Below are 27,031 nucleotides of genomic sequence, written 5' to 3'. Positions count from 1 at the left end.
CCACAGTGGCTGCACCAATTTACATTCCCACCAGCAGTGTATGAGGGCTCCCTTTTCTCCACATCCTCTCCAACACTTCTGTTTTCTTTGTAAAGATTGGCACCTGAGCTAACATCTGTTGTCTATCTTATTTTCCTTCTTGTTCTCCCCAAACCCTCCCAGTACATAGTTGTATATTCTAGTTGTATGTCCTTCTGGCTGTGCTGTGTGGGATGCCACCTCAGCATGACTTGATGAGTGGTGCCGTGTCCAGGCCCAGGATCCAAACCGGCAAAACCCTGGGCTGCTGAAGTGAGTAGCGCACACGAACTTAACCACTCGGCCATGGCACTGGCCCCTCTCCAACACTTCTTATTTCTTGTCTTTTTAATAATAGCCATTCTGATGGGCATGAGGTGATATCTCATTGTGGTTTTGATTTGTATTTCTCTAATTATTAGTGATGTTGAACATCTTTTCATGTGCCTGTTGGCCATCTGTATATCTTTGGGAAAATGTCTGTTCAAATCCTCTGACCATTTCTTGACTAAGTTTGTTCTTTTGTTGTTGAGTTCTTCATATATTTTGGATAGCAACCCCTTATTGGATAAATGATTTGCAGATATCTTCTTCCAGTTGCTAGGTTGTCTTTTCATTTTATTGATGTTTCCTTTGCCATACAGACGCTTTTTAGTTTGATGCAGTCCCATTAGCTTATTTTTTCTTTTGTTTCCCTTTCCTGAGGAGACATATTCAAAAAGATACTGCTAAGAATGATAGCAAAGAGCTTACTGCCTACGTTTTCTTCTTTGGAGTTTTATGGTTTCAGGTCTTACATTCAAGTGTTTCATCCATTTTGAGTTAATTTTTGTGCATGGTGTAAGATAATGTTCTGCTTTCATTCTTTTGTGTGCGGCTGTCCGTTTTCCCAACAGTGTTTATTGAAGAGACTTTCCCTTCTCCATTGTATGTTCTTAGCTCCTTTGTTGAAAATTGGCTGTTCCTAAATGTATGGGTTTATTTCTTGGCTATCAATTCTGTTCCATTGATCTGTGTCTGCTTTTCTACCAGTATCGTGCTGTTTTGATTAATACAGCTTTGTAGTATACTTTGAAATTAGGGAATGTGATGCCTCCAGCTTTGTTCTTTTTTCTCTGGAGTGCTGTGGCTCTTTGGGGACTTTTGTTTCCAATAAATTTTAGAATTCTTCTTTCTATTTCTGTGAAAAATGTCATTGGGGTTTTGATAGGGATTACATTGAATCTGTAGATTGCTTTAGGTAATATGGACTTTTTCACTATGTTAATTCTTCTAATCCATGAGCACAGAATATCCTTCTATTTCTTTATGTCTTCTTTAATTTCTTTCAACAATGTCTTATAGTCTTCAGTGTATAGGTCTTTCACCTCATTGGTTAAATTTATTCCTACCCACTTAATTCTTTTTGTTGTGATTGTAAATAGGATTGTATTCTTGATTTTTTATTTCTGCTCGTTTGTTTTTAGTTTTTTGATGGATTCTTTAGCGTTTTCTATATGTAAAATCTCATCATCCACAAGTAGTGACAGTTTTACTTCTTCCTTTCCAGTTTGAATATGTTTTATTTATTTTTTTTATTTGATTGCTCTGGCTAGGACTAAGAAGTGAGCGTGGGCATCCTTGTCTTGTTCCTGCTCTTAGAGGGATAGCTATCAGTTTACACCATTGAGTATAATGTTAGCTGTTGGTTTGTCATATATGGCCTTTATTATGTTGAGGTACTTTCCTTCTATAATTATTTTATTGAGAGTTATTATCATAAATATGTGGTGAATCTTGTCAAATGCTTTCTCTGCATCTGTTGAGATGATCATGTGATTTTTATTCTTCATTTTGTTAATGTAGTTTATAACATTGATAAAGAATACTGTTGTAATCCTTTGTATTTCTGTTATATTGCTTGCGATTTCTTCTCTTTCTGATTTTATTTGAGGCTTCTCTCTTTTTGTCTTATTCTACCTAAAGGTTTGTCAATTTTGTTTATATTTTCAAAGAAGTAGCTCTTAGTTTCGCTGATCTTTTCTATTTTCTTTTTACTCTCCATGTCATTTATTTCAGCTCTGATTTCTAGTAGTTCCTTTGTTCTCCTGAGTTTGGGCACTTCATTTTTCTTCTTTTCTGATTCTTTTGGATGTATTGTTAGATTGTTTATTTGAGATTTTTCCTGTTTCTCAAGGTAGGCCTGTGTTGCTAGGAACTTCCCTCTTAGTACTGCTTTTGCTGTATCCAATAGATTTTGGTACACTGTATTTTCCTTTTCATTTGTCTCCAGATATTTTTCCATTTCTCCTTTAATTTTGTTGTTGTTCCAATAGTTAATGAATAGCACATTGTTTAGGCTCCACCTATTTGTGACTTTTCCAGCTTTCTCCTTGTGGTTGATTTCTAGTTTCATACCATTGTGGTTGGAAAAGATGCTTGATATCTTTTCAGTCTTCTTAAGTTTATTGGGAGTTGTTTTGTTTCCCAACAAACAGTGTATCTTTGAGAATGTTTCATGTGTACTGGAGAGAAAATGTATATCCTGCTGCTTTTGGATTGAATATTATATATGTATCTGTTCAATTCATCTGGTCTAGTGTTTCATTTAAGATCAACGTCTCTTTGTTGATTTTTCTCTCTAGAAGACCTATCCGTTGATGTAAGTGGGTTATTAAAGTTCCCTACTCTTATGGTGTTGCTGTCAGTTTCTCCCTTTAGATCTGTTAATAGTTGTTTATAGACTTTGGTGCTTCTACGTTAGGTGCATATATATTAATAAATGTTATGTCTTCTTGATGGATTATCCCCTTTATCATTATATAATGCCCATCTTTGTCTCTTGTCTTTTTTGGCTTGCAGTCTATTTCGTCTGATAGAATTATGGCTACACTCACTTTCTTTTGGTTGTCATTTGGTTGGAGTATCATCTTCCACCCCTTCACTCTGAGCCTATGTTTTTCTTTAGAGCTGAGATGGGTCTCCTGGAGGCAGCACATTTTTGGGTCTTTTTCTTAACCTGTCCAGCCTCTCTGTCTTTTCATTGGTGCATTCAATCCATTTACATTTAGGATGATTATGGATATATAGGGACTTACTATTGCCATTTTATCTTTTGTTTTATGGTTGCTCTATATTTGCTTTGTTTCTTTTTCCTTGTGTTTCTCACTACAATTTCAGCTTGACGGTTTTTGGTGGTGTGTTTTTCAATTTCCTCTTTTTTTATGTTTCGTGACTCTGCCTTAATTTTTGTTTTGTGGTTACCATGAGGTTTGTATAAAAGGTCTCACAGATGAGATAGTTCTTTTTCTGCTGATAGCATTTTTGCTTCATTTGACTAGGCAAGTTCTGTCCTTTTCTTCTTACCTTGCTATTTTTGTTGTCAAAATTATTTCTTTCTGTATTGTGAATTTGTTACCAAATTGGAATGGTTAATGTTATTTTTAATGCTTTCTTTCCCTTTAACCTTTGCATCATAATTGTTTACTACCATGTTCTGATACAGAGTTGCAGTTTTCTGATTTTATCTATTTATCAACTTGTTTAAAGCTTTGTATCCTTTGCCTTTTCATTTCAGACAGGAGAGCTCTTTTTGACATTTCTTATAAGGCAGGTCTAGTGGTGATGGACTCCCTCAGTTTTTGTTTCTTCCTCACACTTTATTTGTCAGCTGCAGCAGTGGACCCCCAGCTGTCGCAGCACCCAAGGACACAGAGCTGATTATTACAGTGTTGATTAATACAGTCCCTAAGTAGCTCTCAAATACTTGTACTTTTCTGCATCCTTTCTGAAACCACCCTAGTCGAAGTACGCAACTAAGTAACTGGATGACTCTAATGACCTCATGTCTCTGATCCTCAATTTCTTGGTTTGTGAGATGAGGCAGTTAGAAGGAACACCAAGTTTCTTCCTTCTCTATATTCTGTGATTATCAGAATCTACAACTATGGAGAGACTCAGGGAAAAATCAATTCCAATGTTTTGGGAAACCATCTCACTTTCTCCGTTTAAATTAACTCTTGGGGTGACTGAGATTGTGCCTCATATCCTCTCATAGCACTGCTCTTAAGGACAGTCTCAGAATCTTCAAGACAACTTAAAAGAAGGCCCTTTCTCTTAAATAGGAATCTGCCTTATGCCATGTTTTGAGCTGTAGAAAATATTTTAGAATGAGATTCTAGTGTTGGTAACAAATTTATCTACATTGTTAATTCATCTGAAAGCTCCTATTCTTGAAAATGTCCCATGTGGGGGTAAAGAAGTTCCATGTAAAGATTTAGTCCATTTTTGTTGACAATCTCTTGAGTGTATGTTAAAAACCTGGATAACAGGATACTGTTCATGGAGATTGGGGGGAGGGACAGTGATGAATGAGTTTGGTTGACTTTCAGCAGTAGTAAGGTCAAAATGAAAGCATTATAAAAGAAGAGTAGAGATTTAGGTCAGGGCTTTCTATGAAAAACAAGTAAAAACCATAAGCAGATGGAAAAAGTTTAAGTGACACAGTATGGCAGATTCCACTGATGAGTTTAATAGGCAGCCATTTTAGTGGCAGAGAGAGTAGACTGATTCAAGGGACAAGAACCAAAAAGCAAGGGGTCCCATCCTGCCCTGAGGATTCTTTTGTTCTGAAGTGTGTTAGCCCAGCTGAGTGAAGACCTGGGGAGGATGTTGTAGATCCTCTAAAAGGGGCATCCATCAGCTGCAGGAAGATGTGCCATCTCTCCCCAAAGCTCATTAGCAGATTGGAAGTGGGATGCTACATTACTCTGATTAGCGTTAATTTTATAATTCTAGGCATAGAACTTTCCTCCACATGAGTCAGCCTTCACACAAAAACACAGACTCACATGGTGTGGATAAAACACAAGTAACCTTACTGCTGCTTCCCATCTTCCAAGGACCCAGTGGGAAGGAAAACGTGGTTCCCTAGCAAAGAGGGGAGTTAAGGGCTGGAGTTTTCCAGCTCTCCAAGCTGGGTGCAGGTCCCACAAATCGGGGAGAAGTGCAATGCCATCTTTCTGGCAGACCAAGACTTTGGGAAAACTGGGTCCTTCTGATCTGGTTAGGGAAGACGCAGTACTTCCAACAGCCACTGCAGCAGGGCAACAGCAGCATTACAAGGGAGATGAGGAACGTTACCTCAGAGCCTCCCAGGGAGAGAGCATTTAGGCCCCTACCGTTTATTGGGATAACTGGTTCCTGGCCCTTTGGAAAATACCCAGTCATCCCAGGGCTAGACTTCTCAGGAAAAGTAACTTGCCAATCCCTTTAAAATTTGCAGCTAAAACCTATCTACACTTTTTTTTGTTACATATATTGTTGGGGCTTCATTTCAAACTGCTATATTACAAAACTGTGTTTCAGATAACTTTAAATCCATGGCAGTGACTTTCAAATTCTTTTGATGGCAACTCACAAAATAAATCTATAAATTATGTTTTATCATAAATCAGTATATACGCACACACACCAAAAGAATATAAAAATTTTATGAAACTCTTCTTACCTTTTTACGTGTAATACACTCTAATATTATCTATTCCATTTTGTTTCATTGTTTTTTAAGTGCTTGTCACACCCTCTAGAATTATTTCATAATCCACTAGTGGGTCAGGAGCGACAGTTTGAAAAGCACTATTTTAAAATTATTGCTTCCAGGTACCCTAGCCGGTAGTCTGGTATCCAGATTTTTAAAAGGCTTATTAAAATGCATCATCAAAAAGCAATATTTGCTAAAGGACCCTCAGTCTCTATAAAGAGCACTCTCTTGGGGATTCCAACCACAAGTTACCAGATAAATAACCAGCTTTCCTTTGCAGAACTGAGATGTGAGCTCAACACCAAGTAAAAATGACATAAAATCAGAACAAAGTTGGAAAAGGAGGACCACCTCCAAATGCAATATGTGGTCCTTCTGGGAAACATGATGCAGCCTAGAGTGAGGTGAGGGGGACAAAACAGAAAAAAAACATTAATGGAGAAAAAATCAAGCTTGTAACTTCTGTCTCCAGGCTTCACAAGGTGGACTTGTACTTCCAACCCTAAGAGACAGAGTGATGTTCAGCATGACTCCATAATCCTGTGGCCTTGAGCACCTCAGCAGACATCAGTTAAGTCATTTAAGGATAACTGCAAATTAAATTAGTTCATCCTAACTCTATATGACTTCACTCATAGGTGGAAGTTAGTATATTGATAAGGAGATCTGATCGGTGGTTACCAGGGAAAACGGGGGGTGGGGGGAGGGCACAGAGGGGGAAGTGGTGTACCCACAACGTGACTAACAAAAATGTACAACTGAAATCTCACAAGGTTGTAATCTATCATAAGAGTAATAAAAAAAAATTAGTTCATCCTAATTACGCAAAAATGATAAATTCAAATAAGCAAGGTAATTCAATTCTGAATTAAAAATTTTTTCAATCACTTGACATCTCAAATCACAGCAAATGGGTAATGTTACCAATTATATCAATTCGACTCTATATTTCAATACATAAACATATGATGAACAATTAAAATTCTTATGTGATATGCATTTAACTTGTTAACATTTATGCTACAGAAGGGAACCACACTCGAGAAACGGGGTCATGTCCTTGAAAACCAAAGAAGGTTATCACAAAAGAGTCTTTGTAAGAATCCAGCAACAGGATGAGTCCCCAAAATCTATTAAGTAAACTATCCCACAGGAAAAGTGAGGCAGATCACACTAGTAAAGGCAACACTATGGAAGCTTATGAAATAGTTATCAAGGGAAACCTTTGATACATAATAAAAATATTTAGTTTTAGGAAGCAATATGATAGGCTCTGATATGGTTGCACTTATGAGTACAGGACTTTCATAGGAAGGAAAGAAATGGAAATTCACTGAATGTCTGTGTTTTGTCATGCATCACTAAATACCTTCGATTACATTATAGCATTGGAAACTAGGAAGCAGAAATGTTAAATAACTTGTTGTAGGCCACACAGTAATAAATGACAGAACTAGGACTTAAACTCCATCTTCTAATTACGCATCCATTATTCTTGTCACATCAATACCACTTTATCCTGAACTAGTACTCAAAATATGATAGTGCTTAAAATATTTGCTTAAGCATTTCTTAGGATTTCTGATCAAGGTCAATTGAAATTCCAATTTCAAGGCTAATGAATAAGAAAGTGACCTTTAAAAGGAAAAAAATACGTAAAAAATATACATGCATTCTGGGTGGCATTATGAATCTTCAAACTTTCGATATTCTTTGTGTCTCGTGTAAGGATGAAAAAAGTTATCTATTGCTGTATAACAAACCACAACAAAGTAGAGTAGCTTGAAACAGTAACTTATTCTTGTCTCTTATTGTTCTGTGGATTGGCTGGGATTCGCTGGGCAGTTCTTGCTTGGGGTCTCCTAGGAAGTACAGTCAGATGTCAGCTTGGGCTGAAATCCTCCTTGCCTCTATTGTGCTGGATGTCAAGATGGTTCATTTCTGTGTTTGCTGAGGATGCTGGCTGTTATCTTATTCGGGGCTGCCAACTGGAGGGCCTGCATGTGGCCTCTTCATGTGACTTGGGCATCTCTCAAAGTGGTGGCTGGGTTCCAAAAGAAAGCATCTCAAGAGGATATATTCCAAAAGACCAGGCTTCTTGCAGCCTAGCCTCAGAAGTCCCAGAAAGTCACCTCCACAGCATCCTATTGGTTGAGCCAGTCACTGAGGCCTAGGGGGAGGGATGTAGACTCCATCTTTTGATATGAGAAGCAGCAGGCAATAAGGGAGGGAGGGAGACTGCCCATCTCACCTTAGTCTTTAGCCTCCCATCTGGCATCTCTACTTTACCCAACTGAGTTAGAAGGGGAAATAGATGATACAACTACAATAACACAAATTATTGTGTGGTGTTTTCTCTATCTCTTTGGCACTCTCTCTTTCTCTGGAAACACAGCACTTCTTGAATGAATGGATAAATGAGTCTCTCCCTTTTCCTCTCTACTCCTTTTTTGCCTCCTCACCTTTCTTTTCTTCTTTTTAACTGCAGATGAAAGGTTAAAAAAAAATGTGTTAAGCAGCAACATGCTCTAATTAGTAAATCTTATAGTTAGTTTCTACTCAGATCTCCCATTTCATGTCTACCTGCCTGATTCAGTCATCGTCCTGTCAGGGAAGATGATAAGAATGCAAGCAAAGGAGAGAAGAGAGGGAAAAATGGGAAAGCAAAAGTAGATTATCGAGGGAAGAAGGAAAATATAAATGGGAAGGGAAATAAATCAGGAGCACTGAACACCGTTAAGCCCAAATGGCTGAAAAGACAAAGGGAAAGAAGCAAATTTTTCCCTTATGATGCTGCATCCATCCTTCCTTCCTTTCCAATCCATGGCCGCCATCGCCAGCCTAGTCTAACCTTATTTCTTAATGCCTGAATTTTTGCTATATCATCTTACCTAATCTCCCTGCCTAGTTTTTACCCCTTAGAAATCATCAAAAATGGGGCCAGCCCGGTGGTGTAGTGGTTAAGTTTGTGTGCTCCTCTTTGGCGGCCTGGGGTTTGTAGGTTCCCATTCTGGCACAGACCTATACACTGCTTATCAGGCCATGCTGTGGCAGGCGAGCCCCGGATGAAATGGAGGAAGATGGGCACGGATGTTAGCTTAGGGCCAATCTTCCTCCAAGAAAAGAGAAAGAAATAAAATAAAATAGATCATCAAAAACACTCCTTTCCTCATGGTGCTCTCAATTACAAAAAAAGAAAAGAGAACACTAAATGACTTCTGAAGGATTAAGTCCAATATAAACATTTTAAGAATTTTCATAATCTGACCTAACTTTCCTTGCCTCTCTTGTTTCTCTAGTCTCCCATATGTGAAACTCTTTACTCAGCCAGTGCACTCTACTCAATGTATCCAAATACACAGAAAAATGAGACTAGATCTCACTATTACATCATGAAAAATACAAAACCTGAATCAAGGAAAATAACAGACAACAAAAATATTACATTACAGAAAGCAGTGTGGTGACATTATAAGCTTCTAATTATAGCGCTTATGGTCCAGCTCACTTCTCACGAATACAGCCTTCTCCTTTTGTCTTCTGTCCTTTGCTCTAAGGATCCTATCACCAGGAGCATTCCCCGCCACTCTCTGCCTTCCTAAATCCTGTCTCATCAGGACCCACAACATTAACTGACTAATTTGGAAGACGTGTGATTAACAGAATCATTCTGGACCTGAAGTCCCTTGTTAACACTACAGCATCAGATTTGATTCTCGATGGACACCAAGTCACTCAAATTCCATCTCAGTTTTTACTCTGTAGATTTGTTCAGTATACGGTTGATTAAAAGACCATTCACCCCAGTTTGGTAGATAATTCAACCAGCCTCCAATCCAAAGTTTGTACAACTTTGATTTGTAGTAATTAAAAACAGTAATTACAGAAACAGTTAAAACATTCATTGCTAATATTGTAACTCTTTGGGAACCTGATATAAATGCAGTTTTAAAAAAACAGGATATTTGAAGATAGTAACGTACACCGTGATTAACAAGATTTTGTGGTGAGAGTAGTTTATTGTCAGGTATAATTAAAGCTGTAGATGCTATTCTGAAAGTACAGACTTTAGGGGGCAAGGGAAGAGAGTTTTTGAAGCAAAGTACAAATTAGGAATAATTACAGTGATGGTTATGGAATGTCAACATCCATTTCATCATGATGAGCTCAGTCTCCTTCAAAATTCACTTGAGTCCGGGAAAGCATTAGTGTAAGACAAAAGGCAGCTTTGGGAAAAATACCTTTGAAGTATTAAGGAGTAGAGTGATTGGCAGTCAGCAAACATAAAAATGGACGAAAGAGTAAATGTCTTGATCACCTACGGAAAGTGTACACTTCAAGTATCTTATTAAAAAACCAGTTTTCTTTTTTATGTCCAATGTTGAATGCACCTGCAATTGTTGTTTTTTTAATCTATTTTGATCCCCAAACTGGATATAACTAAATGTTTTATGGGAGTCTATAAAGGTGATGAAATTATAAAGAAAAGTAAGTGAAAGATTATCAGACAGGAGAGTGGAGGCTTCTGGGGTGATATCAGCATTGTATGATTTGACATGAGTGGTGGGTCTGTGGGTGCTCACTTCATTCTCCTTGTTTATGGTTTATGCGTGTTGCTGTTTACAACGCAGTTATGTAGAGAATCCGCTGACACTAATACCTTCGACAGTTCATTAGCCCAAGGGTGTCTGTTATGCTTTAACCAGGGCTTTGCTCACGTTCCCTTTTGCCCACATGAAGCCAGTTGTGCATTAAGAGATGACACAAACATCTCTTGAAACAAGAGATTTCTTCTTGTTTTCTAGAAGAAATAGCGAAGCTGGTCTAGCGCTTGGTGATATTTCCAAACAGTCCTTTTGTGAATGGCCGTGAGAAGATGTCCTTCTTCAGCCAAGGATGAAGCCTTGTACTTTGTATTATTTAAAGTACCTGATGCCATGCTACACAACTAGTGTGTGTGCATCCATCCATCTGACAGATATTTATTGACTCACCTACCAGCTGACTCCCTGGGAAGCCAGAGCAGTTTGCCAACTAATATGGTTAATTGGGATTTGATAAGTGCTATAAAGACACCAGAGATTCAGCAGTTTCTCCCAGCTATCGAACTTATTTTGGCTAATGGATATCACTCCCACTGCCATTTCAATCTTACAAAGAAGAGGATTGAGCAGTCAGAAGGTGGAAACTTAATAAAAATTGAAAGTCAGAGATGGGAGGGAATGAAAGCAGCAGAGGAAGGAGGAGGCAGAGACTGGATGGCCAGCAAGGCCTCAGTGCCCTGCACAGTTTAAGCTGAGCCAGGTATTCTTCCTGTTTCCTTGCTTGATCTTTGCTTGATCCTCCCTCTTGCCGACGCCCTCACCTGGAGGAGTCAAGCCCAGCACAGATGCCACTGAGACAGGTCAAAGCCAGGGAAAGGTCCTGGGATCAAAACTTGGCTAAGTATGATCCAAACTTCCAAGCAGTCAGAAGTAGAAAGAGCCAGAAGATAAACCTAACCCATTTTTGAAGGGGTGCCAAAGGTGAAAAGCAGGAAAACCAAAATTACTCATCAAGTCTAAAGGGGGAGCACAGAGCCAGAAGCTGAGAGGAGAAGAGGAGTCAAGCAAGTCAGTGCCAGGTAAAAACAGAAATAGAGAGTTGAAAAAAAAAAAAAAAAACAAAGCAAAGCGAAATGAAGGGTCCAAGACAATAATTGGGAGCATTCCTTGGGGTTTGATAATGGATTTTATGGGTTAGCTTAAGTTAAAAGCAAAAGATGTGAGCGGGTACCTTCCTTCCTTCTGACATTATCTCCCACCTTGTCAACAGTCCATTGTTACCAAGGCATTAACAACACTTACCAAACAAAGTCTAGAAGCCCTTTGGGCAGTCTTGCTAAGAACCAGCTTAGTCTAGACTGATTTGGCCTTGAGGATGACCACATCTCCTCAGGACAGTTCTCCCTGGATTCCTCCATTGGCTATTTTGGGAAATGACGCACTTGGACAAATGGTCTACCTAAATGAATGGTTCAGGTCTGAGCAGCATGAGACACTGGCAGATAGGAATGCCTCCCTTAGCAGCAGGAAATTCAGCACTTACCATGTCCCATGCGGCATGCTCTCCCAGAATACTTTTAATATGATATCCCAGTGTATTTAACATTTTAAAATTACTCCATTTGGTTAAAATCAATCAGATTTTTTTGAGGATCTTGCTCTTTCTCCAGCCCAGTTTAAACCATAATTTCCTGAAGACTAGGATTATCTCGCCATGTTCTTTTTCACGTCCCCGTCGTTTCTAGTCAAGCCTCAAAACGTGAAGTCTGCACTGTGGGTTCATAGCACCTCAGAGATCATCTCGATTCTCCCCATCCCACAGTGGGAAAGTGACCTCAGTCAACGTGGAGTAGAGTGTTTAGTATCAGCCTTAAAATAAGTGTTTTCTTTTTTATTGTCTTTTCTTCCTGTCTGCTTTTCATAGTAGAAGCAACAGTAATTTAAACTTTTCTACTATGTGACCTACACTCCACAGGTACCTTATAATAGCTGAGCCAGGGCTTAACAAAGGAATTGGGTGTGTGTGGTATTTGTGTGAGCATGTGCTTGTGTGTGTGTGTCACAATCTGATTGCCGATGTGGGATGGGAGATGGGAAAGAATGTTTAGGCACTTGTGTATTTATATCAAAGAGATGGTAGGACCCACAAAAAAGAATTCATTTTTTGTGATGTTAATGTTATATTTTGGGGGGAGGTTTTGGGGGAGGAAGATTTGCTTCTAAGGGGTGGACTCATATCTCTGTGTGGGGAGGCTCAGTTATAACGACAACTGAAGTCTCTCCTGGCATTGGGATATTTCATTCTCCTAGGGAGAAATGCAATGCTCATCCCTCCTCCCTCACACCCCCCACCACTTCCTTGGTGTCCTTCCAAGGTAGGGCCCTTGGTGCTGGCTGCTCATTCCTCCCCCAGGGGTGGCTTTCCAAGGCCAAGAGGGCCAGAGAGGGCTGCTGCCAGAGATGCTTCTGTTCTGGCTCCTTCTCACTCCCCTTCCTGTCTGCTGGGGCTTTTGGTGGCAGCACCTAGTCCTGACGGGGTGAGAGTACCACCCTGGAGCGGATGGTGTGTGCACCAGCAAGCATCCAGTCAATTCATGAGTTATCCTCTGCGTGAGCTGGGCTGTGATGTGCCGTTATCTTCCTGCTCCCATTTTACACTTCACACACCAGCTTTCTCTCCAGACAGTTGTTTGATCACTAACTACTTCGAATATCATGACCATAGGCTCATTTATTTTTTTCTGTTTTAAAGGATGGTGCTGGTGTGCACAGGGAGCAGCCACGTCAATTTACACATTTGCCAAGGTATCCGATTGTGAGCTGCCTATCAAGGTGCTGACTTTAATAAAAGCTTATTACCATGAGCATTATTTAGCATTTATGTGGCTCCTCACAATTGTTTACCCATTATTTCTCAGCGCTCCCCTGTCCAGGTGATCAGTGTTAGCAACCCGCATTGTAGAGGCAATAAATCCGGGGTCCTGGAGAGGTTTTAGTAATATCCCCAAAAGGACACAAAGTGAATAACCACAGAACAGTGACTTTCCTGGAACCCCTTGAAACTGGCCTGGACCCCTCTCCCTCTAGCATACTTGGCGAGTTCACTCATTCCATCATCTGGTTTGCAGACCTGCACAGGGTGGGCTCTTCTCACAGATTGCAGCTCCGATACCCTGAGGCCTTCCCTGGCAACCTTATCTACAACAGCATCCCTTCCCCAAGGCTCTATCACATTCCTGTGTTTATGGACTCCACAGAGCTTAGTGCCACCTGAAGTTCTCGTTTATGTGAAGTTGTGTGTCTTTGTGTTTGTTGTCTGTCTGCACCATTCAGGAAGGTCATCACTATGCAAATAGCAGTCTTGCCTGGGTTGTTCATGCTGTGTCCATCCTCTTTGTTGAAAGCACCTGTCATTACAGTAGGCACTCAGTAATGCTTGTTGAGAGAATGACAAAGACAGACCCTGTAAATACTGTTACTCACACGTCATTTTCTTTGCCTTTTCATCTCTTTCTGGATTTTCTGGCCATAGTCACACATACAGTCAGTTCTTCTCAATTACGCTGGAGCTAATGATCCAGGCTGTGGATGGCCCAGGTCCTTGGCTTCCTTCCCTCTCTGGCTTCCTCTCCTCTGGAGATTCCTCCAGATCTTTCGGTCTTTTCTGGCCTTAGTTGAGAGGGGTCGAGAGGAGAGTAGGGCAATGAAAGTCCTATTAGACAATCTTGCAAGTTCTAATAGCTTTTGACAGGTACAAAGTTGAAATTATTGATCTGAAGATTTATTTTTTACCTTATTTGTGGATTTAAAAAAATGCATCTGTTTTATATATGCAGTACAGTGAAAAGTGCTTTGAAGAAGTTAAAAGCACTGGATAAATGTAAGAGAGAATTATGTATGCATGTAGTCCCATTAACCTTGGTAATTGAGACTTGGTTGTAGATTTAAAATATAATTAGTTTTGATAGAACAGTAGCTCACACTTTTCTAATGGGTAGAGCCAGACGAGGCTTAGAAAACGTACCTTTGGTAGATTTTATTTTTGAGCCATCAAATCAAGACAAAGCTTACAATCCCTTCAGAGGCTAAAAGGGTGGCAGTAGTGGTGATTTCTCATCAACAAGTAAGAATAGGCAAATGGTCTTAAATGATTGAGTTTTCTTGCTTCAAATTTCAGGACAATGAGAATACAGTTTCCTCCGAAAAAATCTTAGGCTGATCTTGGAAGAAAGACCCCCTGGATCATCTAAAAATAAAGTTTTCTATTTAAAGGTTGGTTTTAATGTTCATTATAGCCCTATGTGCTACCAGAAAATGGTTTGCCTTTTTGTTTTAAACATAAGGAATCAATATAACGCCTTATACCTGATAACCTGTGCTGTTGTATTTGGTCCTCCCTACAACTCTGTCCATAGATATTATTGTTGCCACTTTATAGATGAAAAAATGGAAGCAAAACCATTAAGTGCCTTCCCCAAGGTCATAAAAGAAGTCACCAAGAAGGTGGTGTGGCTCAAGTCTCCTGACTCCAGTTTACTATTCCCCACAATAATGTTGGAAAACCACATTGGAAGGGGAAGACTCATTCCAAGTACTGCTGTCACACCAGCAAGCTTCAAAGGTCAGGCAGATATTTTACTTTACGGTTAAATTGGCCACGTTTGCTCAGTGTGTACTATATCACAGGCCCTGTGCTTTGCCCTGGGAGGATTGAGAGAAAGTAAAAGACGGATTAGACTTTCCTGGCTCTTACAAGCTGGTGGGAATGGGAGACACATACATACAAACGTGGAAGGGCAAGGGGGACAGTGCACTAAGAGAGATACACAGCTCTGTGGGAGCAGGGGAGGAGCAGTCTCTGAACACGTTCCAGGAAAGGGGTCACCTTCCATGCCAAGATGAACTTTGCATGAATAAAGATTTAAGTGAGGACAGATTGAGAAGAGTGAAGAGGGGAATGGGGTATCGACCAAATTTCATCCACCTGCAATTTTACCTACTCAAATTTTATCTACCACGGCAAGAAGTTAGTGTCTAATATTTTAAAATTACTTTTAAATACAAGTATTTGCGTATTAGTTATATAAATAGAGGTAAACACCAGAACAACTATGATAGAAACGGCTCAAGTGGTTTCCATGGGGAATGGAACTGGGGGGATAGGAAGGATTGGGGTTGTGAGGTGGGGGAGGGCCTGCCATGGTTCTTTATAAAGCCTTCAGTACTATTTGGTTTTAAAGGCACAGGTATGGATTAATTTTTAAGTGAGCCTTAAAGAATGAGTAAGGTTTCTCCAAGGAGAGGGAGGAGGGTGGGTATTTATAGCAGAAGACCCAACATTAACAGAGAGAGGCGGCAGGAGAGCAGAGGGAAGAGCAGGTAACCCATTAGGATGACTGTAGAACACACCTCCCTGCGTGGGGACACATGAGCTGGTGCTTGATTGCACAAGGCCTTGGATAGAAGGGCACGCACAGACACACACAAACACACACACACACACACACTCATGTGGTTGTCGGCAGGAAAGCAATAAAGGGTATTGGGCAAAGGGGTGATATGCTCAGAACTGAGCTTTACGTACAGCAGTGGTTCTCACCTTGGAGATTACCTTGCTTGTTAAAATTGCTGGGCCCCACATCAAAGTTTCTTCTTGAGTAGGTCCAGAGTGAGGCCCGAGAATCTGCATTTCTAATAAGTTCCCAGGCAATGCTAATGCTGCTGGTCTGGGAACCACAATTTGAGAAGCAATAATAGAGTAATCTGGCAACAAGGAGAAGTCGAGACTAGAGTAGTGGGAGAATGAAGGTCAAGGGACTGTTCCACTAGGACAGAGCAGAAGGAAGGGGGCCCTGATGGGGAGTGACGGTGAGACAGTCCAGAACAGCAATCAAGAGAACAGACTGACTGCTTCAAAGGATAGAGGACCATTGGGCCATGTTCTGGGTCACACCAAATCACAAATCACTGTGAAATCTCCAGTGCTTGGGCCAAGTATGCCAAGAAGCACCTGAAATTCATTTTTAAAGCAGCAATCCTGTCTAGAAATTAAGCTGTGAGTTTTACCTTACTTTCCCTTTCTTCCCCATCTCTAACCTCATTCTAGTGCAATTTAGGTTACAACAGCATCTTCCAGGGAGAGCATTCATATCTGCACGTGGTCAGAAAGTGTATCTGTCTGTATATATAAAATCGTATTAAAGCTGGTTTCCTTATTATTCCATTTTAGAACATCCCTGTAGCTAAATGGTGTTCAAAGTAAACATGGAGAACAGAAAGCATCCATCTCTACCTAGTGGGGCAAAAAATGACTGAATTCCCATACCATATAAATACCCCATGAAAACACAGAGGAATCCTTGATCCACCCAACATTCACTGAGTATCTGCCTCGTGGCAAGCACTGCGGATGTGCTTGGATACAAAGATAAATAAAACGTGGGCTCCACTCCCAGCAGTTCAACATCTAGCAGTCTTTGTCCCATGCTCTTAAATCTTGCTAAGGATTGGGTTTTGTTTGTAATAGAAATTCTAAAGCAGGGACAGAAGAAGTTATCTTTTCTAAATTGCCCACCTCTGTTGTCTAATTATTCCACTGAGGAAAACACTTGGTCCTGGGTTACTTCGCTGAGCTCAGATATGTTTTGCTGACACACAGAGTCTGGGCAGCATCCAGCCCCCCGTTTACTCCCTGGTCTTTAAGTCTAGTAAGTATTTTATCATTTACACCTTTCGATGTCCAAAGAGAGTGCCGCTCGGGGTTTGACACATGTAATTTCCTTTACTACCTCCCCAAATAACGGGGTCATTTCAGGACCAGGACAGTTTGGCACTGGGACGTGTTTCCCAGAAGTACTAATAGCTCGAGAGAGGAGCAAGTGTCTTCACAGCTGCAGGTCTGGGTGCCGAACTTTCTACTGTCGGTGACAATCATGTCCCAGTGAAAATGTAGAAGTGAACCAACCCTGAAAGGGATAAGGTGACAGGGAGTGGTGTTTACTTGAGTCAGAGAGTAACTGAAAATGACTTCTGCAGCTGGAATCAAACAAAGGGTTGAAGGTCAACTTCCTCTTTGATTTTGGCTAGTCAGCAGTTCAAGCAGCCTTTTCAAATGTTTCGTGTCTGCTGACTTGTCCAACTCTATAAAAGACCCCACATCTTGCACCGACCTGCACCTCTTGGGCACTGGAGTGAAACAAAAGGAAAAATGTTCCGTCTTATTAGAATTAATGAAGTCATGCCACTCACATCTGTCCACGTTACTCCACTTTGGTCACCACCATTGTGGTCCACGCTGACATCATTTCTCTCGTAGATTACTGCAGTGGCCTTCTCACTGGTCTCTCACATCCTGTTTACCCCATCCAAAGCATTCTTCACATTAAATCACTGTAATTCATTAATTCACAGTATTAATTCACAGTAATCTTTTGGAAACTCAAATAATACAACTAAACTCTGAATACCCTACACATATAAAGAAATCCTAACTTAAAAATTTCCCCTGGCTCCCCATTGCTCCAAAGACTTAACTAGTTGATTTGGCCCAGAGAACTCTGCTTAATCTGTGCCTCCCACGCTTTTCCCTCTTCTTGCTGCATCACGTTCCTCCCTCCTCACTCTCTCTGCTCTCATCACCCAGATTCCTCTGCCTGGAACACTTCTCCCTCCCTGCTTTGCCAAGTTGTCTCCTACTCACCTTTTACCTCTTAAGCCTTATCAGCTCCTGAGGGGTGGGTGAGGAAGACCCTCTTCTCCTTGGTTAGGCCAAATCCCCATGTTTTGAACTCCCTTGGCACCGACAACCAGCTCATGAACCCTTCATAGAATGTAACATGGGACATTTACACAATCTTGTATGATTAATTTCTGCCTGATCTCCCCTCTAGACTGTAAGATCCATGAAGGCAGAGACTCTACCTTTTTGCTTACCATTGTATTCCAGAGCCTGGCATAGTGTCTGGCACATGTTAGGTACTAAATAAATTCATTCTGAAGGAAGAATGAATGAGTGGTAAATTGATACTTCTACAATAATAAAGAGGAGGCCTAGCATTTTAAATGAGTGATAATAATGGGTAGCACATATTAAACTTCTAGTGTTAGGTAAACACTGTTCAAAACTCTTTACTCATTCATTCCAGTTCCGAGGACCAACCCTATCAGTACACGTCAGTATCTGCACATAATAGATGAGATCTGAGACTCAGGCTACTTGTGCAAGGCCAGGCAGCCAGTGTAAGGTGAAGCCTTAACAGTTGTCAATGTTGTTACTCTATTTATTACTATTCTCACCTTGGTGGAGTTCCTAAGAGTGCCATCGTCAAAGGGGGTGGTGTTGGGCAGGCACAGCCCTGCCCCCAGGCCTCTGAGCGCCTGCTAAGGCTGGGCCTGGAGTGAGAGTTTGGGGGCCCAGGGGCTGTGAGGGCCTGCCCACCGTAATGGAAATGGCAGATGGAGGAAAGGATCCTTCAGGCTGGGCAGTGGGGAAGGTCACTCAGGCATCCAGAAACCTTCCTCAGAACCTGTCTTTGAATTAAATCTCAACTCATATCTTCCAGAAGCCTGAGGTGAGATGTCTGGCCGTGTTGCTAGTGCCGTCGCCCTCAAGAAGCCAAACAGGCTCTCAGTCTCTCAGGCCCTGCCCCCGGACGTGGCCCCGCCCCAGAGCATGCTGGGCAGGACCTCCCCATAGATCCCTCCCATTGCCAATGTATTCCTCCAGAGGATTCTGAGCTCTGCTTGGTGTTTCCAGCTGTGATGAGGTAAATGTAGTCTTGGTCCTCTGGAAAAGTAGATAATTAAGGCAGATAGTCCACACATGTGAAAGTGTTGTGACTTGGAAAGGGCGGGCAGATCCCAGGTTGGGAGGATTAAGGAAAGCATTGAGGGAAACCTTTCAGGATGGTGGGAAGGAAGGAGGAAAGAAGAGATGGAGGATCTCGTTTTGGTTTTGGTTTTGTTTTGTGTTGAAGTGTTTATGAAGAAAAGTTCCCATCTGATGACTTCTCTGTTTCCCTCTGGGGGTCCAGCACATATGATCAATGAGCGAGGAGTGTGGACAAGGTGTAGGAAAGTGGAATTGTTTTGAGAACTTAGGCAAGCGAGTTGACTGAGAAAACAATCACAGAAGCTCCCCCGAGACAGGGCCTCTGTTTGTTGCCTCCACTGGGTGTCCCAAGTGCTTGGAAGAGCGTCTGGCACATGGTAACACAGGAGGAATGACTGGATTCGGAGGCAGTGGTGGAGCTGAGCAACAGATGTAGAACAGAAGTTTATGGGGCACAAACACACTTGTGTGATTTTATCCAAGAGGAAGCAGGCCCTTATTTGAAGGCAGTTCTAAAACAGGCAGAGTTGGATTTTGCTAGACAGGACGAATGAAAGAAGGGGGTAGGCTGTTTAGAGCAGAGCAGTATATTTAGGTTTAGGATTAGGTGATGCCCCATGAAGTTTTCCTTGGAGAGGGAGGAAATGAAGACAAAGGTTGTCAGGTGAGCAGGGGAAAGTATAGAGTGGCTTGTAGTTCCTGAATAGGTTGAGGCATTAGCATGCTGAGGGCATAAGCTGAGAGGATAAAGGGAGGAATGTCAGACTATATTTTTTCAGAACACACAAGTGTTGCTGGTGATAAGTTCTAGGATATGGCCATAACTGAACTGGAATGAAGGTAAAGGACTCTAAGATGAGAAGGAGCAGTGAGAGATCAGATCATTGGATGGTCTATCTGCATGGATGTTGGGGCCTCTGATTGATTCCTTCCACTTTGAGTTCCTTTCCTGTCCACAGAATTGGCATTTCCTCTAACTCTAACCTTCAGTCCATGGCATGACTCTGGACAAGAAGGCAGAAATGGGGTGGTGAGAGAGAGAGCTGAAGTAGACATCCGTTTTGTTTTTGTTTTTATTTTGACACTCAGCATTCACTCACCTTCCAAAAATAGTCCTTCTTTTGCCCTCTGGGGATCTAACCCCGTTGTCAGTTTCAGTCCATGTCAAGTGGAGTTGTTTATCACTAACGCTCTTACTTTAAAGGAGGGCATTGAAGTCAGGCTTGGCCAAAAAGATTGGTCCATGCTTTTGGCAACAGTGATTGGTCAGGGATGGGCATGTGACCCAACAGGAAACAATAAGGCACAGTGGGACTTTTGAAGGGACTAGTGGGAGAAACAACCCATTTTTAGCTGCGCTTTTAGTTTGGAAGATGTAGCTACGAACTTGCCAGACAGACTTACAAGGTAGCCAGTCCAGAATCTAGAGCAGAGAAATGGATAGAAACTGAAACTTGATGACATCAGCTGAGCCCCAATATGAATCCTCCTGCGTGAGGGCAGTCTTACTCCCAGAGCTTTTTCAGGTGCCTGAGTCAACGGATCCTGTTTTTAAAGTCAGTTGAATTGTACTTGCCATCATTTACATCCAAAGAATCCCTCACAGCGTAAGGGGGCTCTCCATCCCTGGCTCCCTCTTCTGTGCTAGCACTCTGAATATACATTACCTTCTCTGTCCTTCAGGTCGTGCCCTTCTATAAAAGAGGGTAAAGAAACCTACTTCAAAGCATTGTAAAGTTTAAATGGGATAATATACATAAAAAGCATAAATTTGTTTCACAACATTGAAGTACAATAAGCAGTACTTAATTTTTCTAAATTAAATCTGGCTCAAAGACCCCATTTTCAAGGGTAGGAAGATATACAATAGTAGTCATTAATGGGAACTTTTTGCCTATTTAGTTAAGTATTCACCATGAAATATGTAGGTAAGAGCCTGTGATCTTGAGTCCATCTTGGTTGCCCCTGGGATTTTCATTGCCCAAGCCCTTCAGGCCCATTGAAAGGCCAGTGGCTGCACAGCCTCTGTGCTAAGTGTGAGCAATGCCGTGTCTTGCGACAGCTCTCAAGATGATGGGGCTTGATGATTAGTCATCTCAGCATCATCACTTCATCCCTTAAAACATTGTGCTGTCTCCTAGAGGACTTCCACACAGAACCCGTCCACCTAAGGGACTCGTCTCTACATCCTGATTCTCAGGGTCTTGGAGCCACTGCTACCTTTAGGCAACTCTCCTTCTCTCACCCCAGCACTTGTGTCAACCCCTATCTCCTCTCTCCTTGGAGCAGCCAGCTAAAGTCTCCTCCCACATGAGGGTCTGGACAGGACTGTACAACAGGTATCTCACAACTTCTGTTTGGGTTCGGCAAACATGAAAGCCATTAATAACTCCTGAACCCAGAAGCCCAGAACTTCCTGTAAGACAAATGAGGAAAGGTAACTTTTATTCCTTCTGGAGTCCCCTCAGGTGGAGGGTAGAAACAGCATTATCCTGCTTCAAATGAAGCTTGCCTCAAGCTGGGCAAGAATCCCTGCAAAGGAAAATTACCTACTCTTGTCAGCCCAACCCCCTCCCACAGTGAAGCATTGCTAAACTTGCATAATACTCAGTTCCTTCTCTACCTCCTGGCCCCCATAGAAGGAAGGAACAGACCCCGAGTCTCCTGGGAGAGATAGGGAGGCAGCCTCCACAAATCTCTGAGCTTCCACTTGGCCTCCCTAAGGAATACCAAACGTGTCCTTGTGACCCCAGGAAAATAGCCTAAATTAGGCTCTGATCCAGGGCCAATGGAAGTTCCAGAGGAAAGGCCTCAAGAGGAGCCCCGGGGCCAGCCCCGTGGCCAAGTGGTTAAGTTCCCACGCTCCGCATTGGCTGCCCAGGGTTTCACTGGTTCGGATCCTGGGTGTGGACGTGGCACTGCTCCTCAGGCCACATTGAGGCGGCGTCCCACATGCCACAACTAGAGGGACCCACAACTGAAATAGACAACTATGTACTGAGGGGATTTGGGGAGAAAAAAGAGAAAAAAAGAAGGAGAAGATTGGCAACAGTTGTTAGCTCAGGTGCCAATCTTTAAAAAAAAAAAAAAAGAGAGAGAAGAGCCCCTTCTCATAGCCTGGGCCCCTTCATTGTGGCTGCAGATTACGGCACAGTTCTGAGTGTTAATCCATGTGAAGGCTGCCTCAAGAAAGCTGATTCCCTTAGGCAGCACCTGGTACCAGAGAAATTCACAGTGCCTGAAGCTGAGATCTGGGGTTCCCATACCCAAGCCACATCAAGGTACCAGTCAATTCATGCATTTTATTCGCCCTGACATTAGGTTTGGAGTGTGGGCTTGAGGGTATAAAAATTCAGGTAACCCATTCCCATCACATTCTATGTCACTGAAAATTCTTCGGGTGCCACAGAGTACCATGTAAATGAGACCCCCACCCCCACCCCCATGCCCCCCAAGCTGCACAGCACTGATCTCTGGGTATAAGCAGCAAGCCCATGAAATCTGTTTCTGGAGAAATTCCTCCTCATCTCTCCAGTCACTGTTCAGCTAATACGTTTTCCTTCTTTTGGTAAGAGTCCTGCTTTCCCATAGGAACTGGAATCTGGGAAAAAGGAAAACAGTACTAGAAGCAGAACAAGAGTGTGGGATCACTCCTGGGTGGTACTGTCACCTCATTTGGACAGTTGACTGCCTAGATGTGCTGAGTGTGCAAATTCTGTCTCGTTGCCTCATCCAGTGTTTCTCTGAATAGAAGCAAATATCTGGGCACCAGGTATGACTTGTTTTGTGACCCCAGCCAGTAAGTCAGCCCTTTTGAGCCACCACCTCTCCCTTGGTTAGAAGCTCTTTGGCAATGGGTTCATGGAAAACATCCCAGAATAGGAGCTACATGCTGAATTCCCTAGTACTGGCTTTGCCATCGATTGTGTGATTCATTCTCTGATGTTCAAGCTGTGAGAAGCAAATTTGAAATGATGGATGTGCTATATTAACTATATCAATAAGAGCAGAAGTTAAACCTTGCAAGCTGTAGGGTTTGCTTCCTCTATAAGCCTGGCTATCTCTATGGGAACTGAAGGTTGCTTCTTTAGGCCTATAGTTGGGGAGCTAGAGCAGAGTGGAGATACGGTGGCGGAGCGAGGATGAGCCTTCTTGCACCTAATTTTTCCTCCCCTCTAAGTCTGAATACTGGCAGTGGTGAGGCAGGTGGTTCTAAGGGCTCCTTTCACTTTACCGTTCATGATGACCCCACACCGCCTTTACCTCCATGCCACCTTTCCCTCCTTCTTTGGATGCTTCAATCTCTTTGATGTTTTTCTTACCAGACGTTACTCCGCTTAGCCATTAAACAGCTTTAACTTTGATGACGTGGATATGGATGAGCACAAGGATCCACTTGGTCCCTTTGGTCACTTTTGCTTCAGTGAACTCAGTGGGATGTCCAAGAAGAAACCCTTGTGTTAGGAAGAGTTCTAAGAAGGTTCCAAAGATCCCTTCTTTTGCTAGTCACACCCTTGTATAAACTGCTCCCCTTGAGTGTAAGCTGGACCTCGTGATTTGCTTCTGACTAATAGAATAAGGGAAAGGTGATGGGATATCATTTCCCTCATTAGTTTCCAAGATTGTGACTTCTGTCTTGCTAGCAGACTCTCTCCTGGCTTTGATGAAGCAAGCTGCCATGTTGGAGAGGCCTACATGACAAGGAACTGAAGGTTGCCTCCAGCCAACTCCAGCCAACAGCCATCCAGGTATTGAGGCTCTCAGTCCAACAGGCCTTGAGGAACTGCATCCAGCCAGCAACTATAGAAGTGAGCAAAGAAGTGTGTATTTCCCCAGTCAAGCCTTCAGCTGAGACCCCAGCCCCAGCTGCCACCTTAATTGCAGCCTTGTGAGAGACCTTGGAGCAGAGAACCCAGGTAGGCCTTGCCTAGATTCCTCACCAACAGAAACTATGAATTAATAAATACTTGTTTTTTTAAGCCACTAACTTTTGGGGTATTTGTTATATAGTAACTAACACACCCCTAAATTACTGTAACCTTGGTGTAAGATGTAGCATGGATGGGAAGGCAGGCACCAAATGAGAGGACAACCTCCTTGACAACATTCCTGGAGATACTGTCTTTAATCTCGAAGACTATCCCAAGTTCTCTTAGCTGCAGTGGTATCATTGTGCTCCCCCCAGCCCTGATTAGTCTCCAGGAGGTGAGGCCTAGGTAAGGTAGTGCTGGGTGGAGTGGATGGCCAGGATGTGGGGTGTTAATCTGTCTGGAAGGGACATTTTGAGCTCAAAGTGACCCTCAGGGACCATGAGGAGTGATGATGAGGTCATTCTTCCTTTCCTCATCTTTTCCTTGCTTTTTCACTCACTCCACCATTCCTTTTTCCCTACTTGTTGTCTCCTTTTGCCCCAAGTTCTGGGTGGCTGCCCGACGACCATTCCTACAAATGATAGCCAGGTGATCTCTTGGTCTTGCAATAATTCTACCAAGCTGGGCATCCTGAGGAAGTTTCCCTCGGGAGCGGCTCTTCCCATTCCTTGAGGTGTCCTCACATGCAGGGAGACCTCATTGTTGAGCTCAGAATGTGCCTTCCAGACAGATTACCACCCCACATATAACAGATTCTTCGGCGGGACCCACCCAGTTCCTGGACCCTGCCCTGGCCACTCTAGTGTCCACAATCGCAAAACCCATCCATACACACACCTGAACTGACTGCTCACCTGTGAGATACTCAGGAATCAGCAACTTTTTCTAAATGAAGGTAAGTTACCGTTTTCAGGAAAAGATTCATATCTCTGGTCCTTTTCAGAGCTGCAAGGTCTCTCCTCCCGTCTGCTCCAGGAAGGGTAGAGGAAGGGCAAGGGTGAACTGCCCCCCATTTTCGTTAGGGTCAGCTGAGGCGTGGGGACGCGGCCCACCACCCAGACCTCCTGAGGGAGAGAAAGGCTCTTAGGAGCAGGTGACATTCATTTCTCACCAAGAGATCCAAGAGCAACATTTCCCCCTGCCACTCACCTCAGGGCCTAAACACCCCCACACTTCCAATTCCAAAACTTTCTGAGGCAACAAGGGGAAATTCTGGCTGTATCCTTCTAGAGGAACACATCCCACCCTGCAGCTGTGTATAGTTCAGGATAGTGAGGGAGCAGATGGAAAGACAAGTTGAGCCAAATTCTGAACTTGAAGGGTTTTTCTCATTTTGAAAAGGCCCGGAAGTTTTTAGAGTAAACTTTTTGTACTTTTTATGAATAAGTAAAGTGTTTTAAGTACAGGACATCTGAGTAAGGTCAAATACAGGACCCAAGATAAAACTGAGAAAGCCACTGTCAGGCCCTCTACAAGGGACTAGTCATCTTGCAGAAACCAAAAGAGGAGATCAGTCAGAGCTGACTTCCCTCCTTCCTTTCCCTGAGCATAAGTGCTGGGAACCCCAAACCCACTCCCCCAAAGCACCACACAGAGAACACTACTCTCTCTTGGCAGAAACATTTATTGAGGATGATCAGTATCCTTGGTTGTGCTAACTATGGTTCTCATCAGAGGATGTGTTCTCGTGAAAACGGCAATGCTTTCTCCACAAGGACTGAATGATTTCTTTGGGGACATTTTTCCTCCCTGGAAGTGTTGGAGAAGCATTTCCTGTTTGAATAGAAGAGTCAGATCTCTGAACACAGTGCTTTCATTAGAGGTGAGGGTGGCCGGAGGGACGTGGGATACATCATGCATGCAGGTGGGTCTTGGATGGGGCACAGACTCCCTGTAGGGTGGGGAAGGGGGTTGACTCTGGCATAAATGCTGGTCCTTGAAGGCCACAACTTTCCAGGGCTGTCTGATCCTGTCTCTTTTCTGTCTAACCCTTGTACGAAAACTCTTGTCAGGAGGGACAGCATCTTGGTTGCAGGATGTGGTGCTTGCCCATTCCCCTGGCTGTGGGTCAGAGAGAGCCCCGTAGTTGGAGGGATGTCCCTCGTCAGGCTCTACCTGGGCCTGCAGTTCCCCCTTCTGCTGACTTAATTCTGCAGCCTCAGGTTCGTATCTCCATGCCAGTTTCTCCTCTAGGATCTTCCCGATGGCTGCCATGAGCTCATGAGCTTCAGGAGGCCCACAGCTCACGAGAGCTGCACTTTGAGCTGGGTCTCGGAGCGGTGCAAAGGTTGACGTGAACTTGGCTTTTTGCTGGGGACTTTCCTGCCCTGTGATTTTTTTCTTGGAATTAATCCACTGAAAAAACTGCCTCATTTTTTTTCTGAAGTAACTTTCAGGAGGAAACTGTTCATTCTGTGACAGATACGGGGAAGTGCCCTCTAATTCTCTGTCCTCAATAGAGTGGCTCTTCTTTCTGGCTTTAGACGTCCCAACTCCTGAATCCTCGCTTCCACATTCTCCTGCTCTGGAGTCCAGAGGTCTCACTGTCTTTGCAGCTGGTGGGAAATTCCTATCCTGGCATTTCCATGAGACATGCTTAGAGGCCCAGGGTTCCCGCCAATCCCCATTGTCCTCCAACTGGACTTGCAGTACCTGGGAAACTCCCATGTCCCCACTGGAGACGCTCTGGGACTGAGTCAGTGAGGAGTCGGAAGGCAAGCTATCTGAAGTAAGGGATATGTCAGCGGGAGAGCCTTTAGGCTGGCTATGTTCCTTGCTCTTCAATTGCAACTTCAACTCGGTAAGGAGCTGTTTTTTAATGTCTGATGGCTTGGAATCTTGGGGAACTGGTATTTTTGGTGAGGGACATTCACTGGTCAGGGTAGTTTCTACTTTGCTCACATTGATATTTACCATTTGGGAGCTTCCCAAGTTGTTGGTTGTCAAGATGTCACAAGATTGTGATGTAAGAACGCACAGCTCCTCAGCCTTGAATATCTCCCTGAAGTTCATGGTGGACGTGGAAAAATGTTTTCAATTCTTCTCCACCATCTTTTGGCCCTGAATCATGTCATCTCTATCACTGGAACTTACATTCTCATCCCTTGGCACATGTCCAGCCCCAGCTTGCCTTGTGGGCACCTCTCGGCTGCATCTGTTATTGTCTAGTGCAGTCTTACTCTGACTCACTTTGTCTATAAAGCTGTGTGTGAGGATCTCTGAAGTCTGTCTGCCATGCTGGATTGCC

At 42.9% G+C, this 27,031-nt stretch overlaps 1 long non-coding RNA gene across 4 annotated transcripts in view; it reads left to right on the top strand.

Moving 5' to 3' along the window:
- The first annotated feature begins 5,148 nt into the window (after positions 1 to 5,148).
- LOC123282602 (uncharacterized) overlaps positions 5,149 to 27,031 on the top strand; it is a 151,884-nt gene continuing 130,001 nt past the window's right edge. For 2 of the 4 annotated variants that reach the window (XR_011494111.1, XR_011494110.1), the window contains exons 1-4: positions 5,151 to 6,109; positions 14,261 to 14,355; positions 18,645 to 18,848; positions 23,560 to 23,829. This is a non-coding gene — a long non-coding RNA (uncharacterized lncRNA). Of the gene's footprint in view, positions 6,110 to 14,260; positions 14,356 to 18,644; positions 18,849 to 23,559; positions 23,830 to 27,031 lie in introns of all 4 variants that reach the window. The other 2 variants (XR_011494113.1, XR_011494112.1) reach the window with 2 other exon arrangements.

The sequence above is a fragment of the Equus asinus genome, chromosome 14, assembly GCF_041296235.1.
Source record: "Equus asinus isolate D_3611 breed Donkey chromosome 14, EquAss-T2T_v2, whole genome shotgun sequence".
NCBI lineage: Eukaryota > Metazoa > Chordata > Mammalia > Perissodactyla > Equidae > Equus > Equus asinus.
This window is presented reverse-complemented; position numbering and strand designations above follow the sequence as displayed.